This window comes from Cervus elaphus, chromosome 22 (genome assembly GCF_910594005.1).
Source record: "Cervus elaphus chromosome 22, mCerEla1.1, whole genome shotgun sequence".
Lineage (NCBI taxonomy): Eukaryota > Metazoa > Chordata > Mammalia > Artiodactyla > Cervidae > Cervus > Cervus elaphus.
This window is the reverse complement of record NC_057836.1, coordinates 11,958,408-11,976,703: the sequence shown is the minus strand read 5'-3', so window position 1 is coordinate 11,976,703 and position 18,296 is coordinate 11,958,408. Positions and strand designations below refer to the sequence as shown.

The 18,296-nt window shown below is 43.6% G+C and overlaps 1 protein-coding gene and 1 long non-coding RNA gene across 18 annotated transcripts in view; both read left to right on the top strand.

The window, feature by feature from the left end:
* ERC1 (ELKS/RAB6-interacting/CAST family member 1) overlaps positions 1-18,296 on the top strand; it is a 270,621-nt gene that overhangs the window by 204,556 nt on the left and 47,769 nt on the right. The gene's annotated exons all lie outside the window — the stretch shown is intronic.
* LOC122680483 lies at positions 17-17,512 on the top strand. Its single transcript, XR_006336704.1, has 3 exons — positions 17-2,888; positions 9,951-9,956; positions 17,502-17,512. It is a non-coding gene; the product is annotated as an uncharacterized LOC122680483 (long non-coding RNA).

Here is an 18,296-nt window from a genome sequence, read left to right as displayed (position 1 = left end):
ATGACTGATGGGGGGCAGGGGGTGGGGGCTGCCCGCATCTTTGCCAGCTGTGCCCGCAGGTCAGACGTCTGACCCATGTCCAGTTCGTCTTCCCCAGCAGAGCCCTCAGCCTTCAAGCCTCTGGCTCCGTCCAGGAAGCACAGAGCCTTCTCGGTAAGAGGACTGGTTGAGGAGGTGTCACACATCTTAGGAGAATGTTTCTTAACTTTTGCAGTGGCTGGGGGAAATTAGTGCAGTTCTGCCCACTTGAATTGAAAAGGGTGTTTTTGGTTGGTGGTGGTTTTTATTCATTTCTGCACGTCTCTCTGGGTCAGGCCCCAGGGGTCCACAGCACTGGCCACTGTATGGCCTTGGCGAGCGCTGTGGGGTATCTTCAAGGGTTGTCAGAGTCCTGAGACGTGCCTCCAGGTCCAGAGGCCACACATGTCAGGGCAGGCGGCAGTGAAGTGGAGCAGATGCGCTCATACCACCGACTGGCGAGAAGGTTTGTTTTTTGCATCTCATCAGATGGCACCAAGTATATTTTCATTTAGCTGATTTCCTGTTCTTCAGGGCTCTGACAGGGAGAGAAACGTCTTGCCCTTTTCTCTTCCACCCAAAACCTTCCCCAGATTTAATGCTGGATACTTTGTGAGCCCATTTATTTGTGAAAATAAAAACTAGAAATCTCCTCTTTGATGATGGTTGCACAACGATATAAATATACTTAACAGACATAACTATACACTGCTTTAAACAGGGTTAAAATGGTAAATTTTATGTATACTTTACCACAACTTTAAAACTGGGTGGGGGGGAATGTTTTCCCCTTTGAAAGTAAGGAGAAAGCTGACTGTTGAAATCCGAGTCCTCTTTATCTGTGCTGCTCCCACTTCAGGGGCCAGTCCTGCACCGCTGGCAGGGTCCGCTCCCACCTGCTCACTTCCTCCCCTGCTGCTCCATCACTCTTCATGTGCACTTTGGCTGCCCACGATTGCTCTTCTGCCTGAAGTGATCGGAGTAGAAAAGAGTTTGTCAAGTTAAGGAATTTCTTCTTTTCTACTTCTCGAGGATCAGTCGTCAGTTGATAGCATAATATTTAACATTCGAATTAGCAGAAATCAGTATTTACATAATAAGGAAATTTTCTCTATTTGTAGACATTAAAATTGCTTATCAATAGACTTTATTTGTGTGACTGATTTTGCTGAGAAAACACAAGAAGGTGTCCCCTTCTACAAGATGGAAGGGTGACCAGCAAAAACAACCCAGTCTCATGAACAAAAATATTTGCCGCTTACGCAGGTAATACCTGCAGCTCAGCTGATAAAGAATCTGCCTGTAATGCGGGAGATCTGGGTTCAATCCCTGGGTTGGAAAGATCCCCTGGAGAAGGGAAAGGCTACCCACTCTTGTATTCTGGTCTGGAGACTGTATAGAGCGTGGGGTTTCAAAGAGTCAGACATGACTGAGCAACTTTCACTTTTATGTAGGTAATACCCACTTAAGCACTGGGACCCCTGGATCATCACCCCTTTAAGAGACGGAGTCACGTGAACTTCTGTCCTCTTCTGGGTGCTGGTGATGCAGGATCAGGAAAGCTTCCCCTTTGTGGAAGGTTCACCTATTTTATTCAGCATTTCTAAGAATTCTGACACATAAGCATTTTCATATCACCTCGTCTGACCAAAAAGACTTCTTTCATAGTACAGCAGGAAACTGAACAAAGAAAATATTGCTTTGTCACTCAGTCCCACGTTGCTCATTCTGTCTCATTTTAAGAGCCATGATTGATTCTAATTGGTCCTTATGTCATATTTTCTGAACAAATGATCAGTTTCTGTTACACTCAGTAGAAGAATTTCAAATGAATGAGCCTGCTCAGCTGACTGAGGAGTCTGAGGGGTGGTAGATAACATACCTGTGCTTCTGCAGCGGCTGCAGAAAACTCAAGTGAGCTGCCCTGTGTCTGTATGTTTATATGTTATTCATCCCTGCCGCACCCCGCCCCCATTTTATCAGGGGACAGCTAGTGGAGATCAGTTAGTGTCTCCAGAGAGAACCAAGATCTCCAGACAGGCAGTGCGTCCCACACAGCTGTGTGGTAAGCTGAGGTGTCCCGGTGCGTGTCCTGCAGAAAGGTGTCTCCCCCGGGGGAAGCGAGCTGATGCCAAGCCTCCTCGGGCTCTCCCAGGCCAAACATCACCTTCTGTCCCTACAGTCTTTTCACAGTGGTTTTCACTCTCCTTCCTTGCATCCCGCCCCCCCACCCCGCCCCCCGGCCACTCACAGGGTCCTTTCAGAAGTTGGAGACCCTGTCCTCTTCAGTCGGGTATTTCCGTAAGCATCCTTAGTTTTCTGTTGTGGTGTGTGTGTTTTACTTGTCAAGCATTACAAGGCCGCTTAATTTCCCTGATCTCTTGAAGTTCTCAATGGAAAAGAGGTACTTTACTGTTGCCCCAAGTATTTTCAGTAGATCCAGCATGGAAAAGCATCTGAATTCGGTGAGTCATACATTAAGTAACTGTCTGTTACCACGTTGTGTCTGCCACCTGGTTACCAGGTGACCCGTCCCAGGGAGCTGCTGTGACCCGTGGGCCAGCTTCACGGTGCTCCCCCAACTTGTGGCTTCATCAGGCAGAACTGAGGGCTCTGACAGCCGCCACGCAGGCCCAGGATACCGGCTCAGGCTGGCTATTCTCACCCGGCACCCCCATGAACACGCAGTCCAGCTCTTGGCCAGGCCTGCACTTACCTGGCTCGTGGCTGGGGCCACAGGGCTTCCTCCCAGAGTTACTCCCATGGCCCTGGGCTCTGTTCCATTTGGGCTCCTCTATGGGGTGGCTCAGTATGTGGGGTTGGATCCCCCTTAGGCAAGCAATCCAGGGAGGGGAGAGAGCAGCCAGGATGTTATAACCCGTCTCAGTGGGGCCACCACCACTCCCCTCATCCTGTGGACCATGTCCACCTGCCCTACAGCGTCAGGGTCATTGCAGGCTGGCCACCCTGAGCAGTGAGTGAGCAGCAAATAGCAGTGTCTTCCTGCGTGAGACACTGCTCAGCCCTGGACAGGAACACATGTGACAGAGGGGGCACGGCTCGGAAACACTGAGACGTGGAGAAATACGTGCTGTGTGATTTCAAGTGTCTGCTCAGGTCTCGGGAAGACTGCTATAACCTCAGAAAGCAGATGAGACGTCACAGCAGAGCCCGCTTGTCTCCTGCCGCCTCCGCCCCCAAGAGGCCTGTGGGGGCGGACAGGTGTGTCCTCACCAGGCCTGTCGCCCTCTTCCTCTGTGTTCAGGGCCTTGCTCCTTGTCAGATCAGTAGGTCTGACCCCTGAGTATGTGCTCATCTCCGTTCCCTCACTCACCCCCACATCCTCAGGACTGAAGACTCTAGGACTTAGGACTGAACGCTCTGAGCGCTCCCTCTCTGAGCAAGGGGCCCTCATGCGTGACTGTTTGCTCCCCATGACATCAAGATTCCTTCTGCCAGACTCAGCATCACCCACACACCAGTCTCAGGCCAGAGGAGGTGTGTGCCCAGGGCCGACCTAGCAGACAGTGGTGCCCCTGAGCAGGCTCTGTCTGGGATGCGACCTCCTGGGCACTCCGTTGTCCCCAGCGTTGGGCCCTGGCCACCAGCTCTGGAGCAGCTGGGAAAGCCATTCATCTGAGTATTAAACTAGCTTAAGAGTGACATCTAGGGCCTTCCCTGGCAGTCCAGTAGTTGAGAATCCTCCTTCCAGTGCAGGGGACACAGGTTCCACCCCTGGTACGGGAACTAAGATCCCACATGCCATGGGGCAACTAAGCCTGAGTGCTGCAACTAAGACCCAACACAATTAATAAATTTTTTTTTAAAAAAGTGACCTCTGTGGACAAAACTGGAGCCTATTATACAGAGTGAAGTAAGTCAGAAAGAGAAACACCAATATAGTATATTAATGCATATGTATGGAATTTAGAAAGATGGTAACAGCAACCCTATATGCAAGACAGCAAAAGAGACACAGATGTAAAGAACAAGCTTTTGGACTCTGTGGGAGAAGGGGAGGGTGGGATGATTTGAGAGAATAGCATTGAAACATGTATATTACCATATGTGCAATAGATGGCCAGTGTGAGTTCAATGCATGAGGCAGGGCACTCAAAGTCGGTGCTCTGGGACAACGCAGAGGGATGGGATGGGGAGGGAGGTGGGAGGGGGATTCAGGATGGGGGTACACGTGCACCTGTGGGTGATTCATGTGTGGCAGAAACCACCACAATACTATAAAGAAATTATCCCCCAATTACAATTAATTAATTTTTTTAAAAGTGACCTCTGATGTTGAAGGGAGAACAATAAAATGATTTTTTGTTCTATGAGAAGAGAACAGAAACAGGAAAGCTACAATGTCAGTGAACAAAGAAAGCAAGCAAGCAGCAAGTGCAGAGGGAGCATGAGTGCTGTAGCAGGCACTCTGGACGTGTGTCCCTCTTACCCAGCACCTCCTCCTGATGACGAGGCCAGCCTTGGGACCGTCCGTGTATCCACTCCCCACATGTTGCTGAAGTCAGGTGCTTGGCCAGGGCAGTCATTCCTCGGAGGACACACGGTGCCCAGCATGGCCGAAGGACCCTCCTCCATGTGCGGCTCTGGCCTGCCTGCTCTGTCCTGGACCTGCTGTGTCCACAAGCCACCCTCCCAGCTATCCTGTGAGCCCTTATCCCCTCTGTGGAGAGTGAAACCTGTCTGGTTAGGATATACTGCATCCAGAAGTTGACAGCGTAGACAATTACAGGTCAATCCCTATTTCATGGCTCAACTGCCTGTGCTGACTTGGTCAGATAAACGTGCTCATCTCGTTTTAATTATCCTGCCTCCGTTCAGTCCTAGATTCTTACATATTAAGTCTTACATAAAGTCTTCAGTATACATACTTCTTCCTCTTAAACCACCACAAACATTAGGATCAGCTCCATGTTTCCTGCCAATGGCATCCAGATTTATTTGAAAGGAACTGGATGCAAAGCGTTTTCCGTTCCCCATCCTCCCCCCTGGAATTGCCTCCTACTTCCTCAGCTTAATCTCTGCTTTAATCTTCACTTCAAGACTCATCTTTGTAGTTTGGAATTTCCTAGCCATGGAATCAGTTTTCTTCCTTGCCTTTGGAAAGCCATCCTTTGCTTATTTGCCCTCACACATTTGCCCTCTCTTGGGCAAAAGCTGTCCAGGGAGGCAGGCGCTTTGTTTTATTTTTGATTGGAGTACATTTGCTTTACAGTATTAGTGTCTGCCGTGCAGCAAAGTGGATCAGCTGTGTGTACACGTCTGTCTCCTTCTTTTTGTACTTCCTGCCCACTCATGTCACCAAGGAGCAGTGAGTGGCGTCCCCTGTGCTGTGCAGTAGGTTCTCATCAGTTACCTGTTTTATGTATAGTAGCACATTTGTGTCAATCCCAGTCTGCAAATTCATCCCCCACACACACCCCACCGCCCCTCTTGGTGTCCCTACATTTGCTCTCTATTTCTGTCTCTGTGTTTCTGCTTTTCAAATAAGATCATCTACTTCCAGCTCGTTGTGACCGTGCAAGACATGAGCCCCTGTTACCCAGCACCCATTCCCCCCACACCTCGAATCCACACGTGACACTCTTTTTTAAAAACCGAGATGTAATCAACATACAGCATCATGTTAGTTTTCAGTGTGCAACATAGTAATTGTATTTATGTGTGTATTGTGGTCAGTGTACATCTATCACCACAGTTTTTTCTTGTGATGAAAACTTTTAAGATCTTGACTCTCAGCGGCTTTCAAATATACAAGGCAGTGTTGTTAACCGTTATCACCATGCTGTATATCACAGCCCCAGGATTTAATAACTGGAAGTCTCTACTCTTTGACCCCCTTCATTTATAAATCTCTTGATATCTAAGTGTTGGACACAAATTTATTCTTTTGGTTTTCTTAATCAAGTCACAAGCTTCTTCACTTAACCTTTCTGGGTCTTATCTTCCTCATCTGTAATATTGGATGGATAGATGAAACTGATTTTGAGGTCTAAAGTCTGTATTTTCCAATTTTTGACAAGTCGGTATATTTACCTATAGCTGTATTATCTGCTAACTGCTGAAATTAGGAACAGTTTTAAAAGAAGCAGTTGTAAAGCGTAAGGAAACAATATGTAAGGATTGTATAAATCTGTCTATAGACATTTGCTTATCTTACGAAAGTAGTAAATATTGCATTTTAAAGTTTGAAAAAAAATCCTGGTTACTCACTATCCCTCTGAAACCTTTTTCATATCCTACAAAGAAATGGATCCCATTTTGATGAGTTCTGCCTGCCTGGAGTTTGGTGAAGTCCAGAGGCTGGGAGACACGGGGAAATCTGAATTCCTCCCAGTCTCCTTCCCTCCATCTGTTCCGTCTCTTTTGTCATCAGTTCCAGATGTAGGCAGATTCTTCACAAAATTTGATAAGACCCTCTCTTCCCCTCATTTCGAGCATCACATCTCGCTTGCCGTTCCTATTGTCAGACTGCCGCCTTCTGTGATGCCGCAGGGAATTTATAAATCTTTCTGATCCCTCCTGAATTGTCTCAATGCAAATAAATCAGCCTCGATTTCCTGCCCCTCTGCATGTGCCCCTCCTGTTCCTGCCCCCTCGCTGTCTGTCAGGTGGCATGATTTATAGCTGCTTCCTGAGCCCCTTGACCTTGGTCTGAGGATCTCATTAAGTGTGAGTAAGAAGACAGGTTCAGGGTGGTTCACCTTTCTCCCACTCAGCTTCTCTTGGTAGGAATCAAATCAGTACTCGCCAGAGAATCTGTTCCTGCTGCTTTTGGTCTCTTTGAAAGAATGTGAATACTTATTAAAATCGATTATGGAATTAAGTGATACTTGTAATCAAGGAAACAAGAGGAGTGATGTTAGATAAACGGCAGCACTAACCGTCACAGAGTACCCTTCCCATGGACAGCCCACATGACCAAATTAAACCATCTGTACTACTGTCTGGCTTTCTTGAAAAAGCATTCACAGATACGAATGTCCAAATTTTATTGAATTAAAGCTTGTTTTGAGTGCTTCACACAAATTAAGTCATATAATTTCACAGAAACCACCCTGTGGAGTACAGTTATCCTTATTGTACAGAGGAGATGCTGAGAGAGCGAGAAATTTGCCCAGAGTCACATGGCTGGTAAGTGACAGAGCTAGGATTCAGAACAAACCGTGTTACTCCACTGCCAGCGTTGATGATTGCTACACCAAAATGTGTTGCCATCATCACGGGCTTTTGGTTAGAGATTTCAGTATCCTTTGTGTGTATTAGTTGCTCAGTCATGTCCGACTCTTTGTGACCCCATGAACTATAGCCCACCGGTCTCCTCTGTCAATGGAATTCTTCAGGCAAGTATACTGGAATGGGTTGACATTTCCTCCTCCAAGGAATCTTCTTGACTCAGGGATCAAACCCAGATCTCCTGCCTTGCAGGCAGATTCTTTACCATCTGAGCTACTCAGTAGCATTTAGCTATATCATTAATAACCCAGTAATTCTGTCTCATGATAAATAACACTTTAATAAATTCTTTCCTAAATTACAGTGACAATAAATTTGCATAAAGGACTGTGCTCAGTCTGAAAAATTCAGAATCTCGACAGATTAAATCTCTTCCCCACCTTATATCAAAAGATATCTTCTCATTTCAACAATTATCCGAGAAATTGTTGACTGAATGAGAGAGAATTCTAATTAAGAACTCAGTATCTGAAATCAGTTAGACTGATTGATTCTAAGCAGCCAAATTTGAAAAGCTATGTACTTAAAACCCTAAATTACCATTACAAATAACTCTGGTAATAAAATACTGTTACTATCATATATGTACATGGACAGAGAAATGGAATGGATGTGTCAAGAAAATGGTGTGTGGAAAAAATGGAAATATCAATAGAGAAAAATCTCAAGAGAAACCGTAAAGAAATTCTGGAGCTGAAAAGTACAGTAGCCAAAATGAAAAATTCACTTAGAGGAAAGTGAAAGTGAAGTCGCTCAGTCGTGTCCGACTCTTTGCGACCCTATGGACCGTAGCCCACCAGGCTTCTCTGTCCATGGGATTTTCCAGGCAAGAGTACTGGAGTGGGTTGCCATTTCCTTCTCCAGGGGGTCTTCCTGACCCAGGGATCAAACCCAGGTCTCCTGCATTGCAGGCAGATTCTTTACCGTCTGAGCCACTCAGTAGCATTTAGCTATATCATTCAGTTCAGTTCAGTCGCTCAGTCGTGTCCAACTCTTTGCAACCCCGTGAATCGCAGCATGCCAGGCCTCCCTGTCCATCACCAACTCCCAGAGTTTACCCAAACTCATGTCCATCAAGTTGGTGATGCCATCCAGCCATCTCATCCTCTGTCGTCCCCTTCTCCTCCTGCCCCCAGTCCCTCCCAGCATCAGAGTGTTTTCCAATGAGTCAGCTCTTCGCATGAGGTGGCCAAAGTATTGGAGTTTCAGCTTCAGCATCAGTCCTTCCAATGAACACCCAGGACTGATCTCCTTTAAGATAGACTGGTTGGATCTCCTTGCAGTCCAAGAGACTCTCAAGAGTCTTCTCCAGCACCACAGTTCAAAGGCATCAATTCTTCGGCGCTCAGCTTTCTTTACAGTCCAACTCTCACATCCGTACATGACCACTGGAAAAACCATAGCCTTGACGAGATGGACCTTTGTTGGCAAAGTAATGTCTCTGCTTTTTAATATGCTGTCTAGGTTGGTCATAACTTTCCTTCCAAGGAGTAACCGTCTTTTAATTTCATGGCTGCAATCACCATCTGCAGTGATTTTGGAGCCCAAAAACATAAAGTCTGACACTGTTCACTGTTTCCCCATCCATTTCCCATGAAGTGATGGGACCAGATGCCATGATGTTAGTTTTCTGAATGTTGAGCTTTAAGCCAACCTTTTCACTCTCCTCTTTCACTTTGATCAAGAGGCCCTTTAGTTCCTCTTCACTTTCTGCCATAAGGGTGGTGTCATCTGCATATCTGAGGTTATTGATATTTCTCCCGGCAATCTTGATTCCAGCTTGTGCTTCTTCCAGCCCAGCGTTTCTCATGATGTACTCTGCAAATAAGTTAAATAAGCAGGGTGACAATATACAGCCTTGACCAAGTACTCCGTTTCCTATTTGGAACCAGTCTGTTGTTCCATGTCCAGTTCTAACTGTTGCTTCCTGACCTGCATATAGGGTTTATCAAGAGGCAGGTCAGGTGGTCTGGTATTCCCATCTCTTTCAGAATTTTCCACAGTTTATTGTGATCCACATAACCCAGTAATTCTGTCTCGTGATAAATAGCACTTTAATAAATTCTTTCCTAAATTACAGTGAAAATATATTTGCATAAAGGACTGTGCTCAGTCTGAAAAATTCAGAATCTCAACAGGCCAAAATCTCTTCCCCACCTTATATCAAAAGATATCTTCTCATTTCAACAATTATTTTAGAAATTGTTGACTGAATGAGAGAGAAGTCTAATTGAGAGAACTCAGTATCTGAAATCAGATAGACTGATTCTTAAGCAGCCAAATTTGAAAAGCTATGTGCTTACAACCCTAAATTACCATCACAATAACTCTGGTAATAAAATACTGTTATTATCATATATGTACATGGGCAGAGAAATGGAATGGGTGTGTCAAGAAAATGGTGTGTGAAAAAATGGAAATATCAATAAAGAGAGAAAATCTAAAGAGAAACCAAGAAAGAAATTCTGGAGTTGAAAAGTACACTAGCCAAAATGAAAAATTCACTTAGAGGTGTTCAGAACAAATTTGAGCAGGCAGAAGAATCCGTGCACTTGAGGATAGGATAATGGGAATTATCAGGGCTGAGGAACAGAAAGAAAAATGACTTAAGAAAAGTGAACAGAGCCTAGAGACCCCTGGGGCAGAATCATGTGGACCAGCATGCACATCATGGGAAGGAGGAGGTGCGGGGAAGGGGCAGGGAGAATATCTGAAGACATAATAGTGAAAACGTCCCATATTTGCTGAAAGCAGATTCCAAGTTACGTGAATTCAAAATGAGACACATTGTAGTCAGACTTTGAAAAGATGAGGAGAGAAATCATCACATACAAGGGATCCTCAATAGGATTTTCAGCAGATTTCTTATCAGAATCTTTGGAATCCAGAAGACGAAGACTTCTTTGGGGAGGCTGATATATTCAAAGAACTAAAAGAAACCAAGAATCCTATATCCAGTAGAGCTATCCTTGAAAAACGAGGGAGAAATTAAGACATTCTGAGTTAGGCAAAAGCTGCGGGAGATCGTGACCACTAGATCTGCCCAACAAGAAATACTGACAGGCGTCCTGCAAGGTGAAATGAAAAGACACTAGACAGTAGTCTGAAACTGGCATGGAGAAATAAAGACCTCAACAGAGGTAAATACTTGGGCAATTATAAAAGCTAGTATTGTTGTAACAGTGTTTTGTAACTGTAGTTTTTGTTTTCTACATGATTTAAGAAAGTGAAACCTACATGCACATGTGTAGGCAGTCCAGAGGTGACTTCGGTCCTCGGGTGGAGTGTGACTGCCACCAAAATAGAGCTACAGTTTGGGGTGATTAGATGAACCCAGTTGCAGACACGGGTACCCATGGTGATGTGGCTGCAGAGATGTGAACTGGATAGGCTGTTCTGACCCAGAATGTCCTAGAAGCTGTTGCTAAGAGTTGGGTCACCTTTGGACACATGCAGGGCCCACTTCCTAGTCCCTACGCCCCTGCCCCAGCCTGAGTTCCCAGTCTGTCCTGGGACTGAGAGGAGATGGACCAGGACTTGCTGGTGGAAGAGAGGTGCTCTATGGCAGGGCTTCCAGGGCACCTTCCAACTTCTGACCCTCACAGCCCAGCTGTGGTCACTAATCAGCTACTTCCAAATAGCTGTTGGGAGGAATTTTCCGGTCCCCCGTGCCTTTAACCACAGTTGTCTTTGCTCATTCAGTTCGAGAACCAGCTCGTTGCTGGTTCTTACTTTGATGTGTACTTTTTTATTGACTCCTAGACGTTTGGAGTTTCACGCTGTGTGACTCTGGATCCTGTGTAAACTTCCTCTTCACGTTTACTCTATCCCCCAGCCCCAGTTCCTTATTGATGTGTTTTAGAAAATGATGCCTCCAGTAGCAGGTGTGTTTTGCTGTCTTCTTGTTGTTCATTCACTCAGTCGTGTCTGACTCTTTGGAACCCCATGGGCTGCAGCACATCAGGTGTCCCAGTCCTTCACCATCTCCTGGCGTTTGCCCAGACTCATGTCCATTGAGTCAGTGATGCCATCCAACCATCTCATCCTCTGTCGCCCCCTTCTCCTCCTACCCGCTGCAGTCTTTCCTAGCATCAGGGTCTTTTCCAATGGGTCGACTCTTCTCATCAGGTGGCCAAAGTATTGGAGCTTCAGCATCAGTCCTTCCAATGAGTATTCAGGGTTTTCCTTTAGGATTGACTGGTTTGCTGTCAAGTTTCACTAATTTATTCAGCCACTAATTCCTTTTAAATGATCCTTAATGAGTATTCATTCCTTACTAGAATCAAATCTATGCCGAGTACTTCTTGTTTACTTCTAGAAATCAAAGTTTTTCAAATACTTGAGTTAATTGAAATGATCAGTGAAGTATTTCTACAGTTTTAAGTATAGGAGATCATTTAAGATACTTTTTTAAATTAAGATTTTTTTTTTTAAGAAAGGCCTGATTTTAATAAATGTCAGGATTATTTTCCTTTACACAAAAGACTAAAAGCTATTTAGCTCAATTTCACACACACACAAAAAAGTAACTTTGGAGACTAGAGAAGATACCTAGAATGCGTTGGTCAGTGTTTGTTGATTCCAACAACTTAACCACGTATAAAAGTTTGTGAGAGCCCACAGGTACAGAGAAATCCTTTTGTGGTGAGGTCTCAGAACAGGAAGACAAGCTGGAGCTGAGGGTCTGGCCCTATGTCAGTTGCTCTCAGCGTGGGTGGTTTCCATTAAGAACCCAAATGCGTTCACATCCCCAGGTTTGTTTGAAGGTACTTCAGTGTACGTGCATGTGAGTGTACGATTTATAGTTAACTCTGAGTCAGTTCCATTCATTCCTTTTCCATACATGGACCATGATTTTGTAAAAAGAAAGCATAAAATTCCCTCAGACCTTCTCACTTTAAGAATTTTGATCCTTCTTATCTAAAATGCATCTTTTTTCTTGTGTGTGTGTGTGTGTGTTTAAAATGCTTAGAATTTTTGAAGATTACCCCGTTGCCTGCTTAGCTATTTCTCAGACGGGAAATGTTTTTTTTTTTTTGTTTTTAATGAAAAGCATTAAATAAATGTTTACTAAAGGAAAGGGTGTCTTGTTTGAAAGGAGAATACTGAACTTTTCTGCTTTGCAGCACGAAATTGTTGGGTTAAAATGCATTGTAATTGATACCTGTGGTTTGTGCCACCATTCTTGAGAAAGTGATTTTTTTAAGATTCTGTTTGACACCATCTAAGATTTCTTTTTTAACGGAGGGATCTGTCTTTTCTGTTACATGTGAAGGAATTTAGTGTCACTTCTCTTTTTTTGTGGCCCCCATATCTGTAAAATTTTAACTGTGTGCTTAGCCACCCAGATGGCCTGATCCGTAGACAAAACTCTATGGGAAATGCTCTCGGACCCTGGCCTCTGTTCACTGGTTTCTAGAATAACAGAAAACACCTGCCTACATTGTCGTCTTTCCTTAGATGTGACGGTGAGTCTCACTGTATCTGGCTAGCATTCCCTTAAATATTTTGCAAAAGGTGGGGCTTCTGTTTCTTTAAGGACACACAGAGCTGGAAGAAATGATGCTGGTAACGTTAAAACTGGAATAGGGTTGCTTCAGGTTTACTGCAAAGATGAGAAGTGTGTGCTCGAAAGTGAGGCAGTGATCAGGAATAAAGTTTCAGTCGCACTTTGTTTTAAACAGTCTCATTTCAGACACTGGTTTGGGTCAGTTTAGCAAGTTGGCCTACGAGCTATTTCATTCCTGGAACGCTGTGGCTTTGTGGATCTGGCTCTGAGTTTTTACCTTGGTGTACTGCTTCCACACCACAGCCCTGCCAGAAACAGGACAGCACTCAAAACTTAGAAATTCTTACAAAGTATCTTTTAATTTTTAAACACTGGATATATCTTTATCTTCATGTTAATGTTCATTGAAAAAGAGAAAGTATAGGCTGCTGTCCCTCCAGAGTTCAAAGTTAAAGTCTGCATGGCATATAGGAAAGAGTTAGACGTACCTAATAAGCAGGACTATGTATTAAGATTAATAAATACTTTCTGGTGGCTAAAGAGGAAGGAATATGTGATTGTCTGTTGGGAAGGCAAGGAGTCCCGCACAAACCTTTCTGAGAACTAAGGAATTATTATAATAAGATGAAAACACCTAAGCTCCTTTTTTTTTTTTTTTTAAAGGAAAATAGAAAGTTTGCTGTGTGTTTGTTTTCTTTGCTTTCTACCGAGAGTGGGGAAAAAAGTAGGGTTTTGATAGGAAACACAGAATATGTAGAAAGAACAGACATCCTATGAACCTAAAGCCATAAATGGTGACATATCCAAGAATACCCTTGAGATGAGAGAGGAAGATTACATGAAGCCTTAAGGAAAAAAATCCCCTAAATACCAAAACAAATACCTGAATATCCATAATCAAAAGTTCTCCTTTTTCTTACATAAATCAATTTGTATACGAGGAAATCAAAGGAAAAAACTTTGTGAAGCTAGGAAAACCAGAGCGCCTGGATTCTGGGGTTCTTTTTGAAGCTATTGTAAGTAGCAGCAGTTATGTTTTTATTTGAGATAAAACTTTGCTGGTTAGTTAAAATGTCCATTTTCTTTTGGCTGAGACAACTCATTGTGGTAATAATGCTAGATTTTTTATAGTTTTGAGAAATTCTGTTTGGTAAGCATGTCTATTTTTAATTAATACAAATGGGGAGACAGAATTATTTAATAAAGATAATTTCATAGAAAATGCTTTCAAAATATAAAACTCATTGCTGGAACAATAGTAAAATACAATCCCAAATGTACCAACCTTAGGAAATAGATTCTTGAATTTGACAAACATGTGTTAAAAGGACTATATAGATACATATGTGTGTACACACACACATGTACTAGCGGTTTTACTAGGCACTAGGTTGACACATAGCTGAAGGAGTGCTTGTCCCAACCCTCACAGACTCAATCCATGGGAAGAAAAGACATGCAGACAGGTTGTTAGAATCTGACTGATTCAGATAATCTGAAATGCTTTTGTTCCCAACCTAAAGATACTGGATACGCTTTAACCCCCTCTCAGAGTCTGTGATGTGTGTGATTGAACTTATTGGCAGAAGAGGAAATCCGCAGGTGTCAGAAGCAAAGACGGTGTACACGAAAGCAGCAGCAGCCCTAGGGTGCTGTGACCGGCTGTGATCAGGTCCGCACGGCGAATGGAGATGGAACATGAGGATGACATGAGCCGGGAGCTGAAACAGAACCTCTGCCGGGGCTGGGACATCAGAGGAGCGCTGTTCAGGGGGAAGGAAAGCAAGGCCAATTCAGCCAAACTTTTACTGCCAGTGAATGAGAAAAGCTTTCCTCTGCTGTGACCCTGGGAAGATGCCAGAATTTCCAGCAGATTTAGAGTACCGCTGGGTGTGGGAAGTTCCTACCTGAAATACAGATACATTTTCACAATTACAGAGTGACATTACACAGAGTAACTCAGCACTGCTACTGCAGTGTTTGCGACAGTGTTTGTAATAGCAGTAGGGTGGGAATAACCCGGTGACCGACAGTGGGTGCCGGTTGATTATAAGAGCAGTAGAGTGGAGGTAACCCAGGTGTCCCGCAGTGGGTGCTGGTTGAATCAGTTATGGTACATCTAACAGAATGGAGGGAGAGGTGGAGCCATCTCTCGAGTACATTGGTAAATGAAAAGGCAAGATGCAGAATAGTGTATTTAATGTTCTTCTTTTAAGAATATTATTTATTTGGCCATCCTGTGTCTTACTTGCAGCTCCTGGGATATAGTTCGCTTGTAGTTCCCTGATTAGGGGTGGGACCTAGGCCCCCTGCACTAGGAGCACAGAGTCTTAGCCACTGGACTAGCAGGGAAGTCCCCAGTATTCTACTTTTCATGTAAGAAAGGTGGGTGAATGCAGAAATGTTTGTGAGAGTGAATGCCTGCTTACAGTACATAAAGAAAGATTTAAAGATGAATTTAAAATTTACCCCCAAAGTTTCCTATGAAAAGAGGAAATGAGTAGAATGGAGAAGCAGGGTTGAAAGCAAGTCTTCCCTGAAGGGACCTAGTTTTATATATATAGTTTTGACCCTAGAATCATATGGATGTTTTACATAAATAAAAATAAAGTCATATCAGAAAGCGGGGAAAGCAATTCTTGAGTTTTGTAAACAGATGAATCTAGTTATTTGTTAAATTGTTGACATAGCCACATAGAGCCTAGGATTATTTCAGCTAACTTTATATATTACGTATCTTTCTCTGTACATTCTCAATAAGATACACGCCAATGAGAAGAAAAATAACACAAAGAAATTTTAAAGCTCATCCTGAAGGCATATTGATAGTGGTTACATTGGTATTGGTATTTTCGAAGAATTATTCTGATGGATAAAGCCAATAAAAGCCAATCACATCATTATTGTGAGGAACCAAGGTTTTTCAGCTTAACAGGAAAAAGGATATATGAAGTATAAAATAAAAGAAGTTAAGTAAAAACTTCTTCTTTAAGGGTCAGATCTAGACTCAAATCTAAATTGAAAATACTACTGTTCATTCATAATCTTCTTCATCTTTACAAAAAAAAGTTTTTCCCAGCTCTGAACTGAAACAGCCTGGAAGCAGCGATAATCCTGCAGCCCTGAGCATCCTAACCTGCTGGTGTCCCGCTGACCAAATGAGCTCTTTGGTAAAGTGGCTGATTCTAGATCTGGAGCAAGAAATGGACAGACAAGATGAGCTTAGCACATATTTGCCAGAATGCAGGAGTGATGTCACATCCAAGGACACAGAAAGTCTGCCACATAGAAAGTGCGCAGGATGGTTCTCCTTTCCTGTTGTGATCCTAACCAGGACCACGATTAAGCTACCAAACTCATTTCTCTAAAAAGCAAAACAGGATCGTTCAGGGGACTTCCCTGCTGGTCCAGGGGTTAAGACTTCACCGCCCAATACAGGGGTGCAGTTTCCATCCCTGGTCAGGGAGTTGGGATCCCACATGCCCCATGGCCAAAAAGCCAGAATGTAAACAACAGAAGCCATGCTATAACAAATTGACTAAAGACTTTAAAAATGGTCCACTTGAAAAAAGATCTTACAATCAGTGAGAAATGCATTTTTCTATTCTAGACCTTGCCCTCTAGTTGAGAAAATAAAATAGGATATGAAGGTAGCCTGACAGTGACAGCTGTTGGGCTGAATTCAGTACAATTCTCTCTTCTGATCCAGCTCTTGTCCTCTGCCTCCTGCACTCTTCCAAGGGAGCCCCCAGAGCTGTCCAACCAGCGGAAGAGGAACTTTCCCAGCTGGAAAGATAAATGAACAACTCAAGAATAATTCACAGGGCTTCCCTGGTGGCTCAGTGGTAAAGAATCCGCCTGCCAGTGCAGGAGACACTGGTTTGATCCTTGGTCCAAGAGGATCTCACTTGCCCCAGAACAACTAAACCCATGCACCACAAGTACTGAGCTTGTGCTCTAGAGCCCAGGAGTTGCAACTACCAAGCCCACACACTCTTGAGCCTGGCCCCACAAGAAGAGAGGCCCCTGCAATGAAAAGCCAACACACTGCAACTAGAGAAAAGCCCTCACAGCAGTGAAGACCCAGCACAGCCAAAAATGAATTTAAAAATTTAAGAAGAAGAATAACTAATTTATACTTTTTAATATAATGAAGCTTAAAATAACACTCAAAGGTAATTTGTTGAAATTTTGTAAAATTTATAGCCAGTGTTGAGTCTGACCCACCTGAAAATAATGGAGATTATGCTTTTTTCATTTTATATATCAAGTACCAATATAACAAAGTTTAACTGAAATTCACTATAATATTAATAAAATGATTTCCAAGGTTCAACAAATGTAGGCAGAAATCATTGTATTGCTTTTTTCAAGATAATTATAACTGGAAATAACCCTAATTAGTAAGGTTAAGTTTTATTTATATGTTTTCTAAAATATCTCAGAGTATTTCTAAGTATTATTCTTTCTAAAGCTCATTTAGGTAAGTTAATAGCATTCTCACAAGCCAAAAAGCAAAGATTAGTGAACAATCAGATAACTGATCAGAATTCAAACATTTTTTAGTACCTGGGTTTGGATCACCAACATACACTGTTTCTGAGCCTAACATACTTTTCTGTGAAGTGTTGTTTCTGAACTACTGTGTCTGAGCACTGACATCTCAGTCTCAGAAGAAAAGGTTAGCCGTCTAAAGGAGGAGCTCCTTTTCCTCTGGGAGGGTGGTGGTGGTTTAGTCGCTCAGTCGTGTCCGACTCTTGTGACTCCATGGGCTATAGCCCGCCAGGCTCCTCTGTCCATGGGATTCTCCAGGCAAGAATACTGGAGTGGGTTGCCATTTCCTTCTCCAGGGAATCTTCCCAGCCCAGGGATCGAACCCAGGTCTCCTGCACTGCAGGCAGATTTTTTACTGACTGAGCTACCAGGGAATTCCCTGGAAGGGTATGTATAACTGTATACAGAGGTACACGTTTATGGCTTACAAAGTTTATTTCAGCAAGTTTCTTCCCATCTTTTCTTTTTTTAATTCCCTCTCTTTACTCCTTCAAACAATCTTACTCTTCATGTCAGGGACCAAGGGCGTCCAGCTGTCTGCACAGGCACGTGGCATGGTTCAGGAGGGAAGATATTTGGCTATAAAGCAGCTTTCATGCTTGCTGGCTTATCTTAAGAAGAGCGGTACAAGAGCTCCTTGAGAACAGTGTTGTTTATAGGGTCTGTGTAACATCTACTACTCTGTGAGCTGTCGGGTGCTTAGCGTTCAGCCTCTGTCTGAGCAGGGAACAGACTTCACACCAAATTAATGAACCTTAGGCCTGGGAACCCTGGCTCAACTTGGATACACTGCGAGTCTTTTAGAGATGGAGACGTTCTTGCATCTACTTCTTCATTCGCTTACATGAAATAAGTAACCTTTGGTCTTATCTATCTCCTATGATCAGTTCTTCTTGGAGGCTTTCAGTCTCATGCCTCAGAGATACTTGAGATACATCCTGCCCTGAAAGGGGATTTGCAT